General features: G+C 38.8%; 1 long non-coding RNA gene across 1 annotated transcript in view; it reads right to left on the bottom strand.

Moving 5' to 3' along the window:
• LOC311260392 overlaps positions 1-18,670 on the bottom strand; it is a 38,766-nt gene extending 20,096 nt beyond the window's left edge. Inside the window, exons 1-3 of the long non-coding RNA XR_014623008.1 lie at positions 18,562-18,670; positions 18,060-18,157; positions 12,248-12,397 (exon numbers count right to left, since the gene is read on the bottom strand). This is a non-coding gene — a long non-coding RNA (uncharacterized lncRNA). The remainder of the gene's footprint in view (positions 1-12,247; positions 12,398-18,059; positions 18,158-18,561) is intronic.
• Between the last annotated feature and the right edge of the window lie 4,301 nt (positions 18,671-22,971).

The raw sequence follows: 22,971 nt of genomic DNA, 5'->3' as shown, positions 1-22,971 counted from the left end.
TTGTAATATGTCCATGGTCCAAACCAACAAAGATATAATGATAACCTATGCATCTGAAGCACAACAATATATGACTTTCAATGCAAATAATGTGATTTAATTAAAAAAAAGTAAATGAATTCCCCAAAGGTGATTAATAAAGTATGCTTTCTTCTTCTGCTGCTTCTTCTTCTTAATCAATGAATAAATCCAAAGAAAAGATGGCTGAGGAAAGTTAAATAATTAGTAAAATACATTTAAATATAGTATATAAATATAGTATTGTAGTAGGTTTACAAAGAAATAATGAGGATAAACTAATAATTGTGTTAGGCTAACCCCTTAAAACATATTTATACATAAAGTTCCCTACGGAAGCTGTTACCCAGTGTATACTGTCTAAGGCGTTTAGGCGCCTTGTATTATTTTTATTATTTCTATCTTCATAAATATACAGAAGGCGCAATTTATAACCCTGGGCTACATTGTGAGCATTTCAAAAGTAGTTTTTAGTCTCTTCTGTGACCAAATCAGTCTATAAGCCCTGCCCAAACCATATTTCAACTTCCTTCAACTTTCTTCACGTTTGTGCTGCAGCTGCAGCAGGATATACTTGCTCAGTCTGGTTGACATTACAGGCTAGTGACTGTTGCTGTTGAGTAAAAGCCTTTTCTTATCTTCAACATGTTTACTGTTCAGGCCCCAAAATTTCTAAACTTCACTGTGTGTGTTTTCATAAGCTTTGGAGGAAAGAAACGTCGCTCATCCCTAAAATGGACCTTGTCAGTCGAAAAAACAAAAAATCTAAATCACCAAAACTAAAGGAACAATGTTTTTCTGACTAACAGCTAATTGGGCAAGCATTCACTAGTTGTGGACCTCTCAACAGCTCGCTGATAGCCTATTTAGTGTTTTATGTATTGATTGCAAGCAAAAACTTACCCTTTGTCAGTGTTTGCTGTCTAGCACGACAGTATTGCCGGAAAATGGTTCGTAAACACATTTTCAATACAAATGTGATATTTTGTACCTCAAAGCTGAATTAAAATTCCTTGATTCATTTTATTCATCATATCGAAAGCCAGGCAGCCTCTTTCTAATGAAGCCAGCGGACAGTTTGATGTTTGTGTGTGTTTGTGTGTGTGTGTGTGTGTCTGCAGAGTGGCAGGTGAGTGAGCTATCTGCAGTGCTCACACACTCACCCCCTGCTGTGTTTAATCAATACCATTCTGAATTCCAGCCTTCACACATGTGCATGCACGCACACACACACACACACACACACACACACACACACACACACACACACACACACACACACACACACACACACACGTACAGCCTTGCAATATCTTTTCATAAGACACCAAGGGAATACTAAGTATGAGCAACTTCACACTCCTCCTTGGTGCATAAACAGTGTGCACACATAGGCACACACACATACACATAAAGGTTGAATGTGTGTGTTTGTTTGTGTGCTTTTTTATTTGTGGGTGTGTGTGTCCATAACGGGTGGGGCTAATTAATTCTAGACCATCGTGTCTGCTGGGAGAGTGGAATATCAAGATTGAGCAAGAGATGTAAGTGTTTGTGTGTGTGCTTGTGTGTGTGTAGGGAAGTCTCAAGAGGATTCAGAGCAGCAACCGGATCGATTCAAGTTCACCAAGGATAGAGAGAAGAGGGGGGTGAACAAGAGCAAAACACAATAAGAGAGCGAGAATAATAATAATCACTTGTTTTCACTTCTCTACTATTTGTTTCTATTAGCATTAACATTTCATTTTAACATTTATTTATGAAGCAGACGTTTAAAGATCACAATCCAGCAATGTGGTCTGCTCTTGGAGTAGCTACAGTGAACAGCTGAAGGTTAAACGCACTGCTCAAAGGCACCTGGCCAGTAGTTGTTAATAGAAGGACAACTTTTGTTCACTTTTCTCTCGCACACATTCCCACAAAATCCTGGGACTGAATTACAGCTGTTTACCTTAACTCAAGCTATAAAACTTTTTTAACCTCCAGGCAAGAAATCTTTAACTTAAAACACTCATGACCTTAGCAAATGAAAAGAAAGAGTGACTGATGTTTTTAAAGTGGTTTATCTAAACTTATGGCTCATGGGACTCAGGAGGTCAATTTGAAGGTCAATGAGTGCTTTCAGTAGCATTATTCGTACAGTATTTCTGCATTTTTGTACAGCGTCAGGAGGCAATAATCACGAGGAAGTGAGCAGTGTGTTGTGCAACAAAGGTCATTAGCTGGTTGTTGATGGGAAAAACCACAAACCAAGAAGGAAGTCAAGCCTCACCACTATTTCGCTTCCTCTTTATATCTTGTGGGTATTGTGGTTAATTCTTATGGAGAACATAGGTGATTCTTCTTTTGTTATTTTCGACTTTTATACTGCTGTTACATTTTTATAAGACTGCAGATTCCCATTCCCATCGTGTGTAGGGGTGCCTCAGTAACTCAACAGCCGCTGATGGTATTACAAAATGTATTTTCGAGCATAGAAAATGACTACAATTAAAAGAAATGATTGCACCAGTTAAGTTGACTGTAGATAACAAGTGAATACAGATAATTATATCAACAATTAAATAATAGTATGAGAATATTATGAATTTAAAAGTGTAGGAATATCATATTATGTGGCATCTTTGCAGGAGAAATCACATTTTAGGAAACTTAGTGTAATTGTAATTTGGCGGTAATGTATGTAAACACATGTTAATATACTGAATGCTATTAGGGTGTGTGTTACTTAATGTTAAAAAGTCTTTACGTTAAAATTATTTAATTGTCACTATTATGGCATTAAAACAGCTAATGCTTTAAAAGCTAATATTTACTCAGGAAGATGTCAAAATAATCATGTGACTTTTTCTGATATGATTCGAAAGCAGCGGGTTGCAATCAATTAATATGCCTAGTAAAATCCTTGGGGATCACAGGGCAGATGTGTGTATCTTTCTGAGTATAAGTCTGACTCATAAGCTATTTCCGATCTGTTCTGAAGCCTCCCCATCCCATCCCCGCTGTCTATCTCCACTGTGTAAAAATAACTGGAGTTAGAAAAATCTGAAAATGGGCCGCTGTGAGACGGAGAATAATTAAGACGAATACGGCGCTGGTGTTTTTACCAGTCACACTTTTCCTCTCCATTCCCCACTCCTTCTGTCTTTCAGGACATTTTCTGTCCCTCCTGACACCTTGCTCCCCCCCTTTGCACACACACCCTCCCTGCAGCTCACCTCACATACACACACACTCACACACTACACCAACCAGCTCCCCTGCTGTGACAGCAAACACTCATCGCACATGATCACCATGACGATATGGAAATATGAATTATGCATAAAGGCAGCCTCGCCTCGGCTGTGGGTACAAAGCCGTGTGTTGTGATATTCTCCTTTCAAATGATATGGGAAATATCCCCTTAGTATTAATAATATAATAATCTATTCTACCACATTATTCTCTGCTGTATTACTGCCTCATAGATTTGTGATTTGTTAGGTGTTGAACGTATTTAACACACGGAACATGAAACCATTAACAAATTAAATTCAGAAAACACTGCATTGTGTGTTTAAAATTAGCATAAGTGATGAAACATTGCATTCATATTCCAAGTCTAATCACAGCGACACAGAGCTAATTCCAATATTGCCCTTTAATAAAATGTTTCAGCAGTGGGGGTGAATGTAATTATATTTTGCTGACTTTGCTTTTCTTAATGTTCATCAGTGTGTCACTCCAAGGTCACAGTGCAATTAAACATCCCCACAGAGAGAGAGCATAATAGGCATGCAAAAATGTAATACAATGTCAATATGTTGTCTATTGTTTATTTAAATTAAGTCCAAATTTTATTATAGGCAGACGTTTCATCAGCTCGGATCCTGACAGAGAGACAGTATGAAACAGCTCTCTGCGTCGAAACCCTGGCAAGAGCCATCTATCTAACACACTGGCTATTATTAGATATTTGCCTAATACAAATTTGACATTGAGATTATTGAAGTAGCAACAGATCCAGTGTTGACAGGCGGACACAAAAAAGTGTCTGGCTATATATATATATAAAAAAGCAGTTCCTGGAAGTGAAAATAAAAACACAAGAGGCTTTTGAAACATGGGGAATCTGTACTGTACATGCTGTGTTAAACAGAGTCGACTGTAAGGTTACAATATGGCTCCACGCTGTTTCTATACAGCAGGTATCAGGTTAGCCAATGGGCAAAACAGTCTGTGTACAAATAAATGGCTCACAATGACTGGAACAACAAAAGCTGTTTTATTTCACTGGCAGCATCCAGCCATAATCTAATGGTTTAATATAAATCGCATTAAATTTTGGCTGATGTTAACATTTTTATCCCAGACACCCTGAAGCAAAACAAATGACCATATTACAGAGAGTCCGTCTTTCCTAATTAATCGAATGAATAGATCAGATAATTTGTTCTTTACTGCAACTAATCCATCTAATCACACATAATCTAATGTTACTAACGATTATTCACATTGTCTTCTAAAATATCCTCAAACTGTGGTTGTGATTCCTGCTGCTTGTCATACTTATCAAAATACTGTTGATATCTCGTCAACATAAAGTGCTGCTTCTGTCATTTTCAGTCAATTCTCCACAGGTTGGATGAGAGTTACTTTCAGGTTTGCGCTTTTTTGATCTTAAATCAGGAAGAAATCAGGAAGAAAATGGCCTTCCTGTGCTTCACAGCACAGTCAGTTTGACTACTGTAAGCTGTATAGTTTATCATATCTTGACATTTACACAGACTGGATCATTGCTCCATCTATGCTGTCTGTGAACATGGGAAATTTTAAGAAATACATACAGCTACTGTATACGGATGACAGGAGTAGGCGCATTGATTTACATTCTTATACATATTGTCAAGTCTTATTATATGAACATTAAACCAGAAATATTTATTTTGAAGTGCAAAATATTTTCAGTATTTACAATGACATGTGAAAATTAGTTGTTACATAATCCCTCCAATTAAGTTAAACATAAGCTCTTCTGTAATGCTATACATAATAATTTTACCATCATATTTAGTGTATATAAATGCTCAGTCTCACCACATTTTAAACATAGTATAAACTACACGCTGTAGTTTATTCAAGATGTAATTTATTTATACATTGTTTTGGATAATAAACCACTGCATCCTGTGTATTTTCCATGCTGTAATATCCTTAATATTCTTGTTAAAATACATCAATAGCATGGATCTGTGCCATTAATCATAACACATTTTAAAGCTAATATTGAAATTGTCAAATAATACAAACACATTTAGTAATGTCCTAGTTTTTATTCAATACATTTGCATTTATTTGGCATTTCCAGTCTGTTCTTCAGCATGTGTTTCTGTATAAATGTTTGGCATTACCACTCATTTGATGTTTTCGGGCCTTAATGCTATACGTTAACAGTATAAACCCGTCTAATTATCCACTCAGTGTGGCAGAGTCGAGCTACACACTAAACAGAGGTGACAGAAGCGTGTGTGGATGTGCTCATGTGTATGTGTCATTTGGTAGGTGCGATGGCGCTCCCATAACTGTCTGCTGACACCTCCTCAGTATGTAAGAACCATCTCTCGCACTGCATTATTTAAGATAGAGAGGGAGACGCAGACAGGAGGGGAGGGAGAGGGGACAAGAAGAGAGAGAGAGGGGAAGGGGGAGAGAGATTCAGGTATCCTTCAACAACGTGTCTCTACAATGTGTCAGAGTTAGAAACCTCGGCAAAACTTGACTAATTACAGCACTCTCCATCCTCCCATCTTTCTTCGTTTCACATGTGCCTCTGCTTTTCTCCCCTCTACTGTTTTATTCGTTCATCCCCATCTCCTCTCTCCCCTGCCTCCCTCCCTCCTGCTACAGCTAACAACTTGCCAGAAGAAGTATGATTAGCACAGCGGAGAGCTGAGAACCACAGTCTGCTGCAGAAGTCACACACACATACACAGGCGTTATTCCCCAACTGCACAGTGCTGAGAAAGAAAGAAAGAAAGAAAGAAAGAAAGAAAGAAAGAAAGAAAGAAAGAAACGGGGGAGGGAGGAAAGGTGAGACAGAGAGACAGAGTGTAACTATAATAATTCCAGGGCAGCACAGCGACGCAGTGGTTAGCTAATTTAGTGAGTTTTGGTGTGGAGTTTGTCTGATACCCCCCCCTTCTGTTCGCCTGGGTTTTCTCCATCAGCCCAAACATACACAAGGGGATCGGAGAGGCTAAATTGCCTCTGAATGTGAGTGTTTGTTTATCCATATTCACCATATGATGCCACTGGCGACCTGCTTTGGGAGTTTCCCCATCTTCTGTTAAGTGCATGCTGGGAAAGGCACTAGTCCTTTCCCCCCTCCACTGTTACTGTGAATAGGAATAAGTTAGACCAAATCCTGCAATATACATACGTTTTAGGAGATAATACAAGGTACAAAAATGATATAAAAGTAACTAAACATAGCTTAATGTTTCTAATTTTTGATGATAATGAACATTTACATTAAACACTGCAATCATATTTCATAAGAACTTCATTGTTATGGTTTTTTTATGGCTCCACCTAAAATACTGTGACTGTAGTACCGGGCATCAATCATTGGTTAACGTTCACGCAATGCACACTCCCACAATTCTCCTCAAATAACCCCTGTCCGTGTTTAAATTTGAACACATTGTGAGCACAGCTGCACACACACAGTTTTTTAACAGACATACGCATTGCAGTGAAAAATAAAAGGAGCAACACAAACAACCATAAAAAAATTTCAAGATTTACGAAGTTGTAAATCAACTCTTCATCCAAGAGGAAAGGGCATCACACAAGTATTGATAGAGAAAGGGCTTGAAATTGAATTAGCAGCTCAGTGACCATTGAAGAATTAAATTAACATTAAATTAAAGGCTAATTGGAGGATTGATCATGCCACTGCTGAATCTTTGACACAGCAAAACTCAGAAACTATTTTTGATATGAAAGAAAACAAATAAAATAATTCATAAACAATATTATCAACTGAAGATGCAATCACAAGTCATGACTTCAAGTAACATCAATTGAGCGTGCGAAAAGTTTGTTATTAGTTGCATCTTTAGAAGTGGATTGAGGATTTTTTATGAAAGAAAGAGTGGCAGGGAGCGAGGGAGAGAAAGAGAGAGAATGAGGGAATGCAGGAAAAGATGAGAGGGAGAGAGAGAGACAGGAAGGGAGAGAGAGAGGGAGGGAGGGAGGGAGGGAGGGAGGGAAGGAGGGAGAGCGGAGTGGTTTTAGGCCGTTGTGAAAGCCAGCAGGTCACAGAGGTTCCCTTTGAATTTAGAACAAACCACAAACAGTGAATGTCTACTCCAAAAGGCTGAATGACTGATTATAATGGCTGCCTGTTTCGATCTCGTCCCGTCTGCCTCTCAGCACTGCTTTCTTAAGAGTGCTGTGACTAGCGGGCTAACATGTGGGCAGGCCTACCATTTACAATTCCAATTTAGGCATTTAGCTGACGCCCTTATCCAAAGCGAGCAACAATAAGAGCAGCAGTAGAAAAGGCTATGGTGTCTGTGAATCCTGTGATCCTCAGCGGCCTGGTAAAGAGCAACAGTGGTGGACAACACCACAATGTGAAGAACTCCACAACAGGTGCAGTGCCAACCAAGTGAAAGGAAGACGGAGAAGACAACAAGACAACAGTACAATACTGAAGTATGTATCAACACGTCCCATGAATAGAAGAACCACAGTGATGCTGTCTTTTAATTCCAAATGAACTGACCTTAAAAACACCACAGCCAGGCTTCAGTAACCTAACAGCTCACACTGACAGTAGAGACTGTCCTGTGTTTGCTTACATGATATTGTAAATGATGATATTCATTCATATTTTTCAGCTATAGTCATTCATTCCTCACGTATTTTTAGAAATGTTTACAGACACAGCAAAGTCCAGACCATGATTATGATGTAGAATACACCGGCATATGCATTCATAATAAAACACACTGATCACATTTCAGAGATTTGCAGAATAATATTGGTCCAAAAGCTAAGGAAACATGAGAGGGAGTCCAGGACAGGCCAAAGGACACCATCCTATTCTCTCAAGCTACCACTTAAAAAATAATGACACTCACAGTGTGAAGGTTTTGTCAAGGTCAAGCTGCATTAACACTGAGCACTCACCATAACCTGCACATCATTTCCTCCAATCCACCTTTAAACATCAAGAACACAACCAGTAGGTTATTAATCCCTAAGATCACTTCTCCTGTTGCTCCTGCTAATATTCTTCTCTGCAGTCTGACTCTATAAACTCACAGCTCTTTTCACTCATTAAATCTGATCAAATGCCATCAATCTTCTCACTGCGCTAAAAAGAAAATTGGTGATCGTTGTGTATTGGTGTCAATTTTCAATTGTTTAATATTGTTGTGTAAATGACTGCCTGTCCTTATATCTACAGTATAGGTTTGGTAACATGGACAGATGCAGTGTTGTTTCATTAACCTCTGCAGTAGAGGGCACAGTATAGTAATGCACATAAGAGACAACTAACACAGCACTAAGATCGACAGCATCACACCCACACACACACACACACTCATTGCCAGCTTCTTAAGTTATCTTCCTGTACTGCACTTACATGTGATTATTTATTATTTTCTATATGGGGAATATATTATCATTACCAACAAAAAGAGATAAAAATGTACAAACCCTGCAAAGTATTACAAATCTGACTAAATGCAAATGTACCAGAATAATAGATTACAACTGCAAATAATGTTCTAATGTTAAAATTAGTCCAGTATACACAGAGTTAACATAAAAATAGATATTATCTGTACTTATCTTTATATCTTATATTTATATTTTGCATTAATTATTTACATGTTTGCCTGGTAGAAAAACATCCTCTTAAAAATAATGTCTCGAACCAAACTTGAATCCGACAATGATTGGCCACAGCAAGTTTGTCTCCTCCCTGCTCATGGTATATAACAAGGAAACCTGTTGTTTTGTTTCTATGTAGGTATCCATTTAATGGAGACTTGAAGCATCAAAGGTCAAAGGCAAAGATATAAACACTCTGATACATAGCAAATGAAAGTGTTAATGTATCGTTTCAGTTATCTGATGCCAATAATCTAACATCAGCTATCATCACAATGCTACACGTGTTAACTCAGGAGGACAGAGTGTAAAGTATTAACCACACTGTTATGTTGTCAGGAAAGGATCTCTTAAGTGTTATAATTACTCTGGGGGTTATTCTGAAACCTCATATCCATACAAACTATCAAGCCAAACAAGCACTGCTCTCAAAATTAAAATGTTGGCCCATACACTGCACTCCACGATGCAAAAAAAAAAAAGATTAAATTCAGATTCATAAAAATAATATCCATTATAGCTCAAAGATAATTTTGTTAGTTAATATGCACTAACAGCTACTTTTTATTATTAGTGTACTTATGCACCAATAACATCAAGTAATAATGCAATAAGAAAATTATATTTTGAAATTAGAAATAATTTTAGATGTATTTCTTTAGTCTCAAGCAAACAGCTTTCAGTAATTGTAAACATTCACAAGAAAATGTTCTGCAGCAACATCTCTAAGAGGACAGCAAAGAAAACATCAGAACAGCGTAGAACAAAACTAAACCGTGCAGGTACTCACTCAGTTAGATGCAGGAATAGCCCCCAAAACACATCACTTAAATGCAGAAGTCTGTCTACTATCCTGTCAGGGTGCAAGCTAGCTGCCTTGGCCCTGGCTGGGCGTTATTTGTGAGCCAAATCCTTAAAGAACAAGAAGCTTTCTCTGTGCCTAAACCTGCCGACAGACAGGGGGCTTTGAAGGCCCCCAACCGAGCTCGGCACAGAGCTTTGAAGCCGACTGAAAACTCTGCTTTATGGGACTAAATGAAAGCGAGGAAGAGAGGAAAGTTATAAAAAGCAGAGAAACATCGAGCACTGTTGCTGTTCGTTCTCTACTGGTTATAAGCTTGTGTGTTGTTGAGGATTAATTGCAGGCTGTGTTTGTCACTTTCATAAATATACGTGAGGTCTTTGGTGTTGTGACACTGAAGTTTGTCCGTCTGTGTTAAAGCATATTTGCTTTCAATCTCAGACACAACTGATTGTTGCTTTTAACCAGTTGCTTGTTAATAGTATCATTTAATAACATCAAGTCAATTTTTAAGAAATCTTTTTAAAAATTTCCTCAAAACACTGAAATTTAATCACAAGTCACTACATCTCTACGGTAAGATATGTTATGTTTTATGCAAAACTATTAGGAGGAAAACTGTGGCTGCTATTTTTATTTGAATTGTATGATGATGATCCAGGAGGGAGCACATTTGTGCAGTATAAATTTTGTCTGGACTGTGTTTAATTCATATCATTTTCTGATTAGCTACATGGCTGATATTTACATGCATCAGAATATGTATACAGGCTGAGCAGCTATAAAAAAAAAAGTGGAACAAAGCTGTTGTGATGATGTCTGTGCCGTGAGTATATTTCTATTATTTATGGTATATTTATTATGAAATGTTATTACTGTGGAACATGATGTAGAGAGTCCAGCTCTACTGGAACTCTTCCTGCAGCTCCAGGTTTGATCTATAGATCTGGGCTATAAAATAAAGGAAATGTTGGACTCAGAGGGCCACAATTCTTCATATGAAGGGCCTCAGACTAAAATTAGAATTTAGAAAATGATATTCAGGATTAAATATTTTTTAAAAATACATTCTTCATTTATTTATTTCCATTTCGAATATCATAGCATACATTATTATCTAGCATCTGTCTGATTGGCACCATCCTATAATTACTTTTATTGCTATGAATATTAAAAATTCTTATTGGCCAAGGAGTACGACAGTAATCAGATTTCTTTTTATACGATCATAAATACAAATTTTATGGGTCGGTATTTTTTATTTTTCTATCACAGAATGTTGAAAGTTTTGCATCAACAGTTTTATGATCTTTCTTAATTTTCAGACAGCTATTTTGCGGCACTTTCACACAGTATATCATCATATTTATCAGCATCAAACTTAAAACTAGAAAGTTACGGTAAAAGCTACTGCCTTTAATTGTAAATTGAATATTTTCACAGTAATACATTTGTTAAGAGTGTTAACAGTGACTTTGTTAGGTGAAAAGCGCAGTTCTGTTTGTCAGTTCTGTCACCTTGATGTCTGAACTCTGAAAAACAACTCTGGTGCCAAGAGCCGTCCATGAAACATCATTGCCACGGTGCTTCTAATGTTACTCCAGCCTAATTAATTATCAGAAAAGCAGACAGCACCAATCTTAACTGAAGCCTGTGTATTTTCGAGATGTTGCAGCTGATGTTTTGGACACACATCTGCGATCGGATCACTAGCTCTGCACTCTCAGAAAACCATTAATCACTTTCTCCTCCTCTCTTTCTCTCTCTCTCTCCTTTCAATAAGTCCTTTAGAGGCACACAAACCATCTCCAGCAGACAAAACAGTAGACAAGCCTCTGTGATGTCCTGACTCATTCTGCTCCTCTCCTCTCCAAAGCCTCGAGGCCGACGCAATGGGACCCAAAACCAACACGCACATAATGGGGCCTTGTTGGAGCCGCCTTAATGTTTCTAATGTTATGTAAATGAGTAGGGAAGAGGGCAGGAAAGGAGAAGAGAGGAGCAGAGCGGAGGTGGAGGCAGTGGGAGTGTTTGTGTGTCCGAGGAGGCTGCTAAGCTCCCATTACCAGGGGATTAGGCAAATGCTGCCGTTGTATCGATGCTGGTTCGACAGCGAACCGCCAACCCTAATCCCCTCCTCTCTTCTCCTTCCGACAACGCCTCGTCAACGCCTCCTCTACGCCTCCTCTCCTCCTCTCTATATAGTCATCCCCCCCCCCCCCCAAACAATCGTTCGTTGAAAATGTTCACAGAACTTTCTGGATTCAACTTTTCAACTCTCTCCTCTTGTTTTTCAGACATGCATATACACTCCATCTCACATAAACTCAAAAATCACAAATAATACGAGAATTACTTGGTTCACAGCCAGTGTAAATTTGTCTGTTCATTGATTTCTCTGACGTGTGATGTGTGTCTCGGTGTGTGTGTGTGTTTGTGAATGTGTGAGAAGTGATCAATATTGAAAGCCAGAGTGCCTTTCTGGTTTGTCTGTGATGTGTTTGCCTGGAGCCTCAGAGTACAGCTATGACCTACTGGCTTCTGAACGCATCAACTCTTCAGTTCGCTGCTCCTCAGACTCTGGGCAGGGGACGAGTGCTGGTCTCTGGATGCTGCTCACCGGTCCCCGGGCGCACTGGTGGCTCTTTGAAAGGGATTCTTGAGACGCCTTTCTGCTTTATCTTCCTGCAAGTGAGACAGTCCATGAAGATGGGAGAAAGAGCGGGAGAGAGCACATTATGTTCTATTTATAGGCAAGAGGTCTTCCCAAACTTGTCTGTTCAGTTTGCGTTTTTCTGGACTTAATTATTACATTTAACGATACAGAAATCATGATATAATTAGAGATTGAAATGGGATTTTTAAACTGTTTTATTTGCATAAATTCATAGGAAATGCTCAAAATGACCGTTAAATAATCTGGTTGCATGTTTTTGGCTACAGGGTTTGCATGCAAATACACATGAGAAAAAATACATAGCTAATTCTACATGATGCCACATACATGTCTACAACACAAAGGCAACAAATAAAGAACAGACTAATCTCTGCTTGTGTTATCACTAACTATTCAACACAGCTCAGGCTGAAGAATGTCATCAAGAAGTGAGGAAGCTATTCTGAGACAAACTAGCTGTGTGATGTATGTGTGTGTGTGTGTGTGTGTGTGCATCATGACACAGTTGCAGGCAGAACTTGGAATACTCAATTATCACATTAGCACATCCAGGGAGAAGCCGAAAGGCTACACACACACACACACACACACACACACACACACACACACACACACACACCACCCCCACATATCTCTGGAACTGCAGGCCCCCTGCTGAGAAGCTCAAACACACCAACTGAGGGCGGGGGCTGGTGGTGGTGGTGGTGGTGTGGGCTGGAGGAAGAGGGGAGGGCTGCTGGGTTGTGGAGAAGCATGAGGCTGGTGAGTGACATTGAGACCAAGGTTAAACACAAACCAGCCGTTCTGTTTTTCTATAGGCCGCGTTCAGACTGGCAGCAGCACTGCGTCACTGCCTCCTCACTCATTTCTATGATACCACGTCTTTAGAGCAGCAGAGGTTACGCTGCTCAGGGCTCTGACAGTTGATCTCGGTTCAACCTTTGCTGCATTGCAATGCAATGATTCCAGCAACACTATGCTTTAGCCAGTTAAAATACGAGCATCCCGTGTAGATAACCTGTAGAGTGTAGCTTCTAGCATTGTGCAAATTCCACTATTTACCCTGCAAACAGGCAACTTTCCAGAGCCAGAAGCTTCTGATTGTAGTATGAGCACAAACACATACTGCTCAGGCTGACAGTACATTCAAAACAACATCAAATATGACACACAGGCAAAATGGCAAGGTTGTGGCTGACACACTGTGTGAAGGCTGGTCAGCCAAATCTCTTGAAACTTTTGCAAAGTCTTATTCAGCAACCTTGAAAGATAGTTACACTTCATACTAGGCCTCCAGCCTTATACTATTAAGTTCAACCTGACAGTTATCATACCGTGGCCATTTGCTTATCTACAGTATTGAATTCTATCATATTAGTGTTATTAAAAATATGGGACATTATATTTTGTGAAATGAAAATGTTAGTACACCCCCCAAAAAACTTCTGTTTCAATTCCTTTAAGGGTAATTATAACTGATCAAATAAATAAATAACAATAATTGTGTAACACAGTGATACTATGATATCACTAAATGGTTATCGCCCTACGTCATACTTATTTAAAGAGCTGAATAATTGGTTTTGTGGTAGCTGAAGATTTGGCTCGCCCATTGTATCCCGCACACACACACAAAAATAAAAATATATATTAATCAGATGTGTGAAAATACTATGGGACAACAGGCAGAACAGGTGCCCACCATTTGTCTATCCCTGATTAATGCAGGGGGATGAGTGATGCAATATAATATGTGTTTCTTAAATGTAAGGCCAAGTGAATCCAGTATGTTTGTACGTATGTAAGTGCCATTTTAAGATTTTCAAACATATTTTGATGATTATCTGGATAGCAATGCGACTCGCAATCATTTTGGCATTTTGCTTGTGAGTTAATGTGGAAACTGCAAGAACAGTGATGAGTCTGTTTGGTGCCTTTTTCTTACAATTTTTCTGGGGTCAAAAAGGTTTGTTGATTCTGAAGACCAACAACGTTTAGCAGTGTTAAGAGAATTAGATATTTGTGATCTTGCGTAGTCAGTGCAAGGCTTATGGATCGTTTTTGCTCTCTGTTACAAAGTAAATGAGAATAATAATGAATGCATGCTGCCTGATCATGCATAACACATCAATCTGTTGCAGAGGTGGTAGGACAGAGAAGAGGTTAAATTCTGCACTGAACTATGAATAAATGTATTAGCTGTAAGAAACCAACTGACAAATATCATTTGACCAAACACCCACTCAAGGAGAACCACTGATATGATTAACAAATGCAGTTCAACAGAAGTCATATTGTGCACCTTGTAGATTCACACTTATTCACCATTACTATTTGAGTCCCATTCTAAATGTATTGTGATGTTAAAGAGAGCTTTGATTTCTATTAAGGAAGAGAGTGGTCTATTACATGCTACAGAAATACCTTGATCATGGCAGTCAGTTCTCTAACTAGGGATGGAGGAAAAAAACAATTCCTACATGCATCACGATTCTCTCTTGAAAGATCACTCTTCAATGTAGAAAAGTCAATAATCAGAAATTTTAAATTCAATTCTCAACATCATGAATACCCGTAACTATTTTTAAGACCAGGCAGAACGTTCCTTCCATAGCTGGAATCAAAACAAATAATGAGGTGGCTAGAGATTCCCACCCTTATCCCGATCCCTCTTCCTCTATGAGTGGAAAAGATAGCTGTTGATCTTGACCTGCACAGTAAGGTTATTGGGGCTGTACAGATGACTGTATTCAGCACTAGACAAAAGAGATTAAAATGTTTTAATTGCTGTACGGAAATTATTAGAATCAGCATTTGTTAGTGTCTGAAAGTGATATGGACAGTTTTCTACACTTTTACTGTATAATTAAATGCTTCTCCTCTCTACCTTGAGGTCATTACTTATTATAAGCCTCAGTGTGGAAAATGTTTGGTTTCTTGTCATTTTCCAACAGGAGAGTAGGACTGAGACAAGGCAGAATCCAGAAATATCTCTGACAATATGATTATGTTGTGTAACCACTGCAGCCTACTTCTTTTGAAAAGTTGCTCGACTGAGTTGGTATCTTGCAACATGAGGGCCTTGCATTTCTAGTAGTTATCCACCTCTCCTGGAGAGAAAAGTCATAAAAACAAACAGGTGGCTGATTGTGTTAGTCCCTTTGTGTAGCAGGTGCTCCTCACTGAGGAACAGGGAAACATCACTGGTGGCTATTCTGGGTAGATAGCAACACCTGGTAATTGCAGCAGGAGGTATATCACTGACAAACAGCAATTTACGGGACGCATTCATTCGTTTCTTTGTGCCAAAACAGTGCATCTCTTCTATTGTACCTCCCTGCGATAATAAGCATTTTGTAAGCAAATAATGTATGTTAATTCAAAGTCCCATAAAGATTTCAGACTATATAGCAATTAGCAGAGGTTTAATTCACAGCTTACAAAAATATCAACAGCTTGTCCTCACTGCTTCTACAGCTGTAAGAAGACCACGAAGCCTATAGTGTTGGTTTAGTGATGGTGAATTACTGCTCAGTGTCAGCTTGGCTGGCTGTCAGCTGATATGCCATAAGAGGTGTGTCTATTTAAACACCAGGGGCTAGCCATTCAGAGAGAGCCATCACTAACTTGAAAAAAATGGTGTGTGTGTGAGTGTGTGTGTGTGTGTGTGTGTGTGTGTGTGTGTGTGTGTGTGTGTGTGTGTGTGTGTGTGTGTGTGAGCGTGTGTGTACATGTGTGTGCTGTGGCATGTGTGTGACTTCAGTGTGTGAGGTGTTGGTATGATACTTTGACTCCACTGGTATGTTGTATGGAAAGAGAGAGAGAGGGAGAAGAGAAACTGTGATGGGTACAAACAGACCCAAACCTCATGAGCAGACAGGAAGGCATGCTGAGAGGGTAGTGACGGCTCTGGAGTGTGAGATATGTGTGAGTAATGAGAACGTCATGAGATTTCTGGGCCTTATCGGACATGTTATGTGACCATTATAAATTAGGTATGTAACACCGTCATACTTTAATCGCCCCACTTATTTTTATTTTCTGTTTTCACAAACTGTAACTGATCCCTATGAAAAAATTAATTCTCCGCATTATATGATGGCATAATGACCATTTTGCTGGTGCCTCGGAAATTTGGTTGCAAAATTCTGGGAATATTCAAACTTTCAATGGGATTTAACAGGAATTTATGGAAATGATGGGAAAATAACTGGAATAAAATGGAAATATAGGGGTTATTTACTGTGGACTTTACTTCACTTTAATGTGGGGATACTACCCGCTGATTAACTGAAATATAATAAAAAATATAAAATATATTCACTCCAGTAATGTAATTCAGTTTTGATTGAAAGCATGTAGTCCTTTGGCTCAGACAGTGCAGTGGTGTTGGCAGTAGTGTAGGCCGCACATGTAAAGGGAGAACGCACAGTGCATGCAGTGTCACAGCCTTGCTGAATTCAAATTTGATGGGAAGGTGAAAAATTATCTGTTCATGTGAAAGAGTAGTGTGCTGCTGAATGCAGTGCATGGTTACGACTCAGTTAAAAGGGCAAACTACACAAACTAAAACATACTTTGGATGGTGGAGCGCTGTACCACTCCTGATGAGCAGGTCGGCACCTTGCATGCTAGCCTCTGCTACCAGTAGTTGAATGGCTGTATGAGATAAGTGTTGTTGTAAAGTAGTATATAATGCTAGTCCAATTTACAACAAAAGACAAATGATTGTCACAATAATAACTTCCTGAAGGAAGAAGTACCTCTAGTTGTTGTTTTTTTTAATGCATTGTTATTTCTGGCTAAATGCCAAGTAAAACAGACCATTGGCTGCTTCACAAAATTAAGCATAACACTCAGTTGTTAACACAATAAGACAAAGTTAACACAATTAAAAACTTGCAATTCTTGGGATAGTTAGGGTAAATTATAAGAAAAATGCAGAAATGTGTTTTCCTGTTTCAGATATTATCCTCAGTTACCAGAAAAAAAAACATGCACTTATTTATTCTAGACACATATCTTTGTGTTGTTTGTGTCCATGGAAGTTTGCTAGTGACAGACAACAAAACCTGCACTGATCTCAGCATCTTCATGATTCAGCACATGTTCCAAGTAGAAGTGTAGTTTTCTAAAAAAAACAGTACAACATAAACAAGTTTTGCCCCAACACTTTCCTCCCCTTTTATGTTTTCGGTCTTCAATCTATTCTTTCTTCCATGGGCCCTACCTCCTCCTTTACTGTAAAAGTCTAAAAGACTGTCCACCTGAACAAATCATTTAATCCAGAAATAAATGTTCACTGCACAATATGGTGAAATGCTGGCTGTTGTGTGTAGTGTGCAATTTGCCTTTCAGGAACTTAGGAATAGACCTTTCTGACAGGAGATGCAACAAATAACGTTAATGAAGGAGGCATTGCATTTTGTTGTTTGAGTCCCAGGATCTTTGGTGTTGTTCATGCTGGCACAGAAGTATGACTTACTTTGACACCTAAATGAAACAGCCCTAATTAACATTGTAACATACACCTGTTGCCCTGCTTCTGTTAATGAGCTGTAGCAAGAGTCTGTTGAGTTGGCTGTTGAGTCAGCTCCTATTCAGCTAGCTAGTCACCTGTAGCTTTAACACTGAAATGATGGCGATGTGTTGACAAGAAAAGACAATTACCTGAAAAAATGCTGTATTCACAACATGTTGGCAGGATGGGGAGAACAGGAAAACCTCCTGTTTTTCCAAAATGGGGTGTTGTTAGCCTTGTAGTCACACTGGAAAAGGGATATTAACCCTAAATTAGCTCCTTTTTTAAGTCATGTTTTTTAGTCATATTTAGCAGTTAACCTTGCATTTCGTTGACAAGTGAAATCATACAGTGTGGCGTCAGCTCCGTTTTAATGAGCTAAAACCTATTGTGAACATTTTAATATTGGATTAATATGGGATTTGTTATTAAAATAACTTCCAGTGTAGTTATTCTTTTAGAAATTCCTATATCTCTAACTCAAAATGACAAGCAGGAGGCTGATGTGAATGTGTTTTTGCCCCTCAGTTGTGCGTAATTAATTATGCTAGCATACATTTCCCTATAGCTAGCGTGAGCTAACAAGCTAGTCAACTCAACGGCAGTTAATTTTTTCAGTTTATCATGAAACAAAGAGACAAAAGTACTTACCAATCTTTACTCGTGTTATTTTGAGTTGTTTCAGATATTTTTAATGCCCCACTAAGCAATATTCTCTAAACCGACTGCAATGACTTCCTGTAAAAAAAATAAAAATAAAAAGGAAGTTAGAAGTAGATTTATTTCGGCTCTCCCTGTCCCTTCAACATAAAAGCATGGGTGCAGTCTGAATTTACATTCTCCAAAGCCTACATAATCACTGCAAAAAAACAAATCAACGCTGCAAATGAAGGCCTTTTTCTGAGGGTACTGTTTTTAAATAATAAAACTGTTCTACACTACTAGAGGAGCAAAAATTTCAATGAGCCAAAAACACAACAAAACAGGTTGATTGTGAAAGTTGAGCAAACTTAAAACTCAGATATTTCCTGAAGAGAGCAGCTTCCAATTCAGCATAATAATGTCTGAGGACTTGTGCAGAATATGACCAGGTTTGTTTTGTTTTGTGATCAGTGTGTAACCTGGCTGCTATAATGCTTCAGTTTCCCTTTTGGGTTAAATAAATATTTATCTCTTATTTTATTCTGTGTCTCTGACTGTATACAAAGGGAGTTGAGTGCAATCATGTTACCTACAAAGTCTTGATTAACCAAGACTATGTTGTTGTTGCTGGAGTTTTTTTTTTTGTTGCTCCTCGTGGTTAAAACATTGATTAACACTGCTGTAAATATGGATATTTGTAGCAGTACAATTCCTCTCTATTTCCATTTCGCCTTGTGCCATCTCAGCCTAGAGCGGGCTACCGATTTGTCTCATCTATAAACTTTATTGCCACTTTTAAAGTTTATTATTTTATTTTTTTATATTGATCAATTTTAATAGACTTCCAGTTTCTTATTTATGAGTGCAATGTTTTTCCTGTCCACTTGTCTAATTGGCTGATAAATCACCGCTGCAGAAGTGGGGTGGTTTATTTGGATGGTGGCTCACGGGGGCTGAACGGTGCCTACAAGCTGTGATGCCTCTCCATGCGTGTCCATATTTGTTTATGGGTGTTTAAACTGTGTATGTAGGAGTATTTCACACTACATAGTGTTTTAGAGACAGATAAGAATCAGGAAGAGAAAGAGGTAGAGACAGACTGATGTGAGAGAAAAATAAAATAAGAGAGACAACAACAGACAACAGCAAGACTTAAGGACAGAGGTTGTTCTGTTACACAATATAGACTTTTAGACAGAGGGCATGTCACAGTAGGGAAAGCTAAGGTGTAAATAATAAAATAAACACAATTGAATTCTGTTCACCTACTAGTGCATTGTGTCCGTACTGACAGTCACACACATTACTGCAGCAGGCTACATGTAAAGCCAGTTATTCTCTACATGAACTGTAATGAATGCAGTACAGCCTCGAGGCAGGAGAGGTACGAAACAAGCAACCGTAAAATTAAACATTAGAAGAGAAAATGGAGGTCGTCTAAACAAGGTAATTGTAGGTAACTTACAAAAGAATGAGTGAGCCACATGCTGACAACACTTGAATTGATTTCTTCTGGATGATGAGTGTTTTTTTACTAACACTGAAATGAATTTTGGCTTTATATAAAGAGTCAGCAGTTCTGATGGCGCGCCACAGTTAAAGGTACATTTATCAAGATGATACAGTTCTGATTTATCTTATACTGGATGACATCATTCAATGTTGAAACACATAATTGAGCTGAGGTCCCTTTAGGCCTAATGAAGACGCTGTACTGTAGCCACTTATTGTAATAACAGTCTTCTAGCTATCACTCCTTATGTATAATGTCTAAATAAAATGTATGTATAAACATTGTGTTGTGGTGATATGGTGGTCTTAGTTGGTAAGCTTCATGTAAAGATTCATGTTTCATGTTTTCCTTGCAAAAAATTGATTTGGCACCTTTGTGGTAGTGTTCACTACTGGTGAAGAAATATGTTTTCATCAGCTCTACTCCATTAAAGTATTGAACCAAAATGAATGTTGTATGTGTTTCAGTTTCATAGGTTGTGTGTCCCTTATTAACTTGTTTTTCCCTCAACAGCCTCATTTTTCATTCACTTTTCATTGCCCTCACTCACTCTATCCTGGCTCGTGTCCATCTTACATTCAGTCTCCTCACCTAACAGCTGATGCAGTTATCTCTCCACAGAATCCTCCGGCCAACTGAGACTATCGCAGGGACACCTGAGTGTGTTTGAGAGTGTCAGGTGTGGCTGTGCCAGCCCAGCCAAGCCATTTTGATAGATTCTGACTTATTCCAAGGGAGTAAAAAATGTGTGTGTGTCTGTGTGTATATGTGTGGGTGGTCAAGCGTGTGTAAAGAGTTAACCTATAGTCTTGGCATTGCCCGGCCTGGGAAACCGCAGAGTAGGGTCAGGTGTGCTGCTTCCCGCCTAGCTGGCTAACCTGGCTGGAAATGTGTGTGCATATGTGTGTGGGTCAGCTGTGGTAGCCGACCTGAGAATGTGGGGATTAGCTCGGATTTATCTGGAGCACTTACTGTTTACAGCGTGGGGTTGACAGATGATGACAAAATGGCAGGTCAGACCATCTCCGATGATGATAACCATATTTTGTGTGTCTCTTAAAGTGTGTGTTTGCTTGAGGCCCATCAGATGAATCATGTTTCCACTGAAGACCGACTACACGACGCTGTATGCGGGCCCACCAGAGTTTGTTCCACGGTGCAGTGATTGAACAAAGGTGTAGCCTGCAGTTATGCTGTGTACATGTGTGTGTCTGACAGACCGCAGTGCCTGTACGATAACAGTGTTTTTGTTCCTCCTTCTGTTAAGCTGCCCAGTTTGCAACCTGCAGCTCTGTTGCTTTATCTCTTTATCTCTCCCTTTACATCTCTTTCTCTCTCTCTGACACGCACTCACGCACACACACAATCATTTTTTAAATCTCACTCATGTTGTTCCCTTTTCTGACCTGAATAAGGTAAAACAAAAGAGGAGCACCCGAATATTAAATAAATTAAAAATATAAAACCAGCTTTAGTCTGTATGATATGAGTTGGGAAATCATGACCTGCGAAATAGCATTTTAATTGAACCCACTAATATGTGTGTATTTGTCAGTGTGTGTTTGTTTGTGTGTGTGTGTGTGTGTGTGTGTGTGTGCGCGCGTGTGCGTGTGTGTGTGTGTGTGTGTGTGTGTGTGTGCGTGTGTGTGTGTGTGTGCGTGCGCGTGCATGTGTGTGTGTGTGTGTGTACTAAATCCTCTAATCTGACTGTACTCTCTCACTATACGGTTGGCAGCACATCTGGACTGACACAGAAACCCAGGGGACAATCCACCCTGAAACTCTAGGCCAGATATGCTGGTTATTCATTGTCCCCACAGACAATAAAATATAAATGATGCCATTAGAATTGATGAAGATAAGATATTAATGGCAGTATGTTGATTTTATTTCGACCTTTAATTTTACTGTTTATGGGTCTTTACTGGACTTATCCTTTAAAATGTATGCAGTCACACACTCATATGCACACAACATATACCACACACACGTACGTTGACATTACACTTATCCAGCAAAAAGTCTTTAGAGTTCTGAAACACGCTGCCAGACATACTTGTCTTGTGCTGGTATAATGTCCTGCATCAGAATTTGGAGACTGACAAGCCGTCCTATGATCGGTCAGACCAAGTGGAGCGGCAGCACAGAGGGGTGTAAAACAAAATAGAATATTTTTGGGTTAAAATAGACCCTCTCACAATGTTAAACACCTGTTTGAAAAGGTTTAATGATGGCCCTGGAGCAACATTTATTACAATGTTACACAAACAACACCGATATCAGGTCGTGTGGTGGATGGAGCATGCATAGCCGTCACTAAACATGTGCAGCATGTGTTTGAATAACCAAAAGATACTGGTCCAGAGCAGAAAGAGAGTTATATGGTTCATATCTAACAATGTAGTGGCACTGATACATGTTGTATTGAAGTAAATCTGTGGATATAATCAAAGTATCTTGTAAAATACCAATATTTTTAAAAAGATAAGTTGAATCTAATTTTCACCAGGATATGTAGAAAAGAAAAAATAGGATAAAACTACAAATGGGATTGCAGATTATATATATATACATATATATTTAATCCAGTATTAATCAGGAGTATCCATTTCTTTAACCATTTTAGTATTGAAGATAAACATGGATAAATAACCAAAAATAAAAGCCATAAGAGCAGAACCTGTACTGTATATTCTAGCCCAAGACAATGCACTTTTTTAGCTTTATTTTATTTATATATATAAAAAATCCAGGTGTGTGCCTCCTTTACACTGAATATGAAAACCTAAAAGTGTTCAACAGTGAACCTACTCCATCTGAGATCTTTAAGACTTGGGTCAAAAAACCCATCAGATAGGCCGCTGAACTCACCAAGAGGACAATATGATGTCTGTGTTTCTCCTGTC

The sequence above is a fragment of the Pagrus pagrus genome (assembly GCF_965226575.1).
Source record: "Pagrus pagrus genome assembly, chromosome: 7".
NCBI classification, from domain to species: Eukaryota; Metazoa; Chordata; class Actinopteri; order Spariformes; family Sparidae; genus Pagrus; species Pagrus pagrus.
Note: the sequence above shows the minus strand (reverse complement) of the source record. Positions and strands in the feature narration are given on the sequence as shown.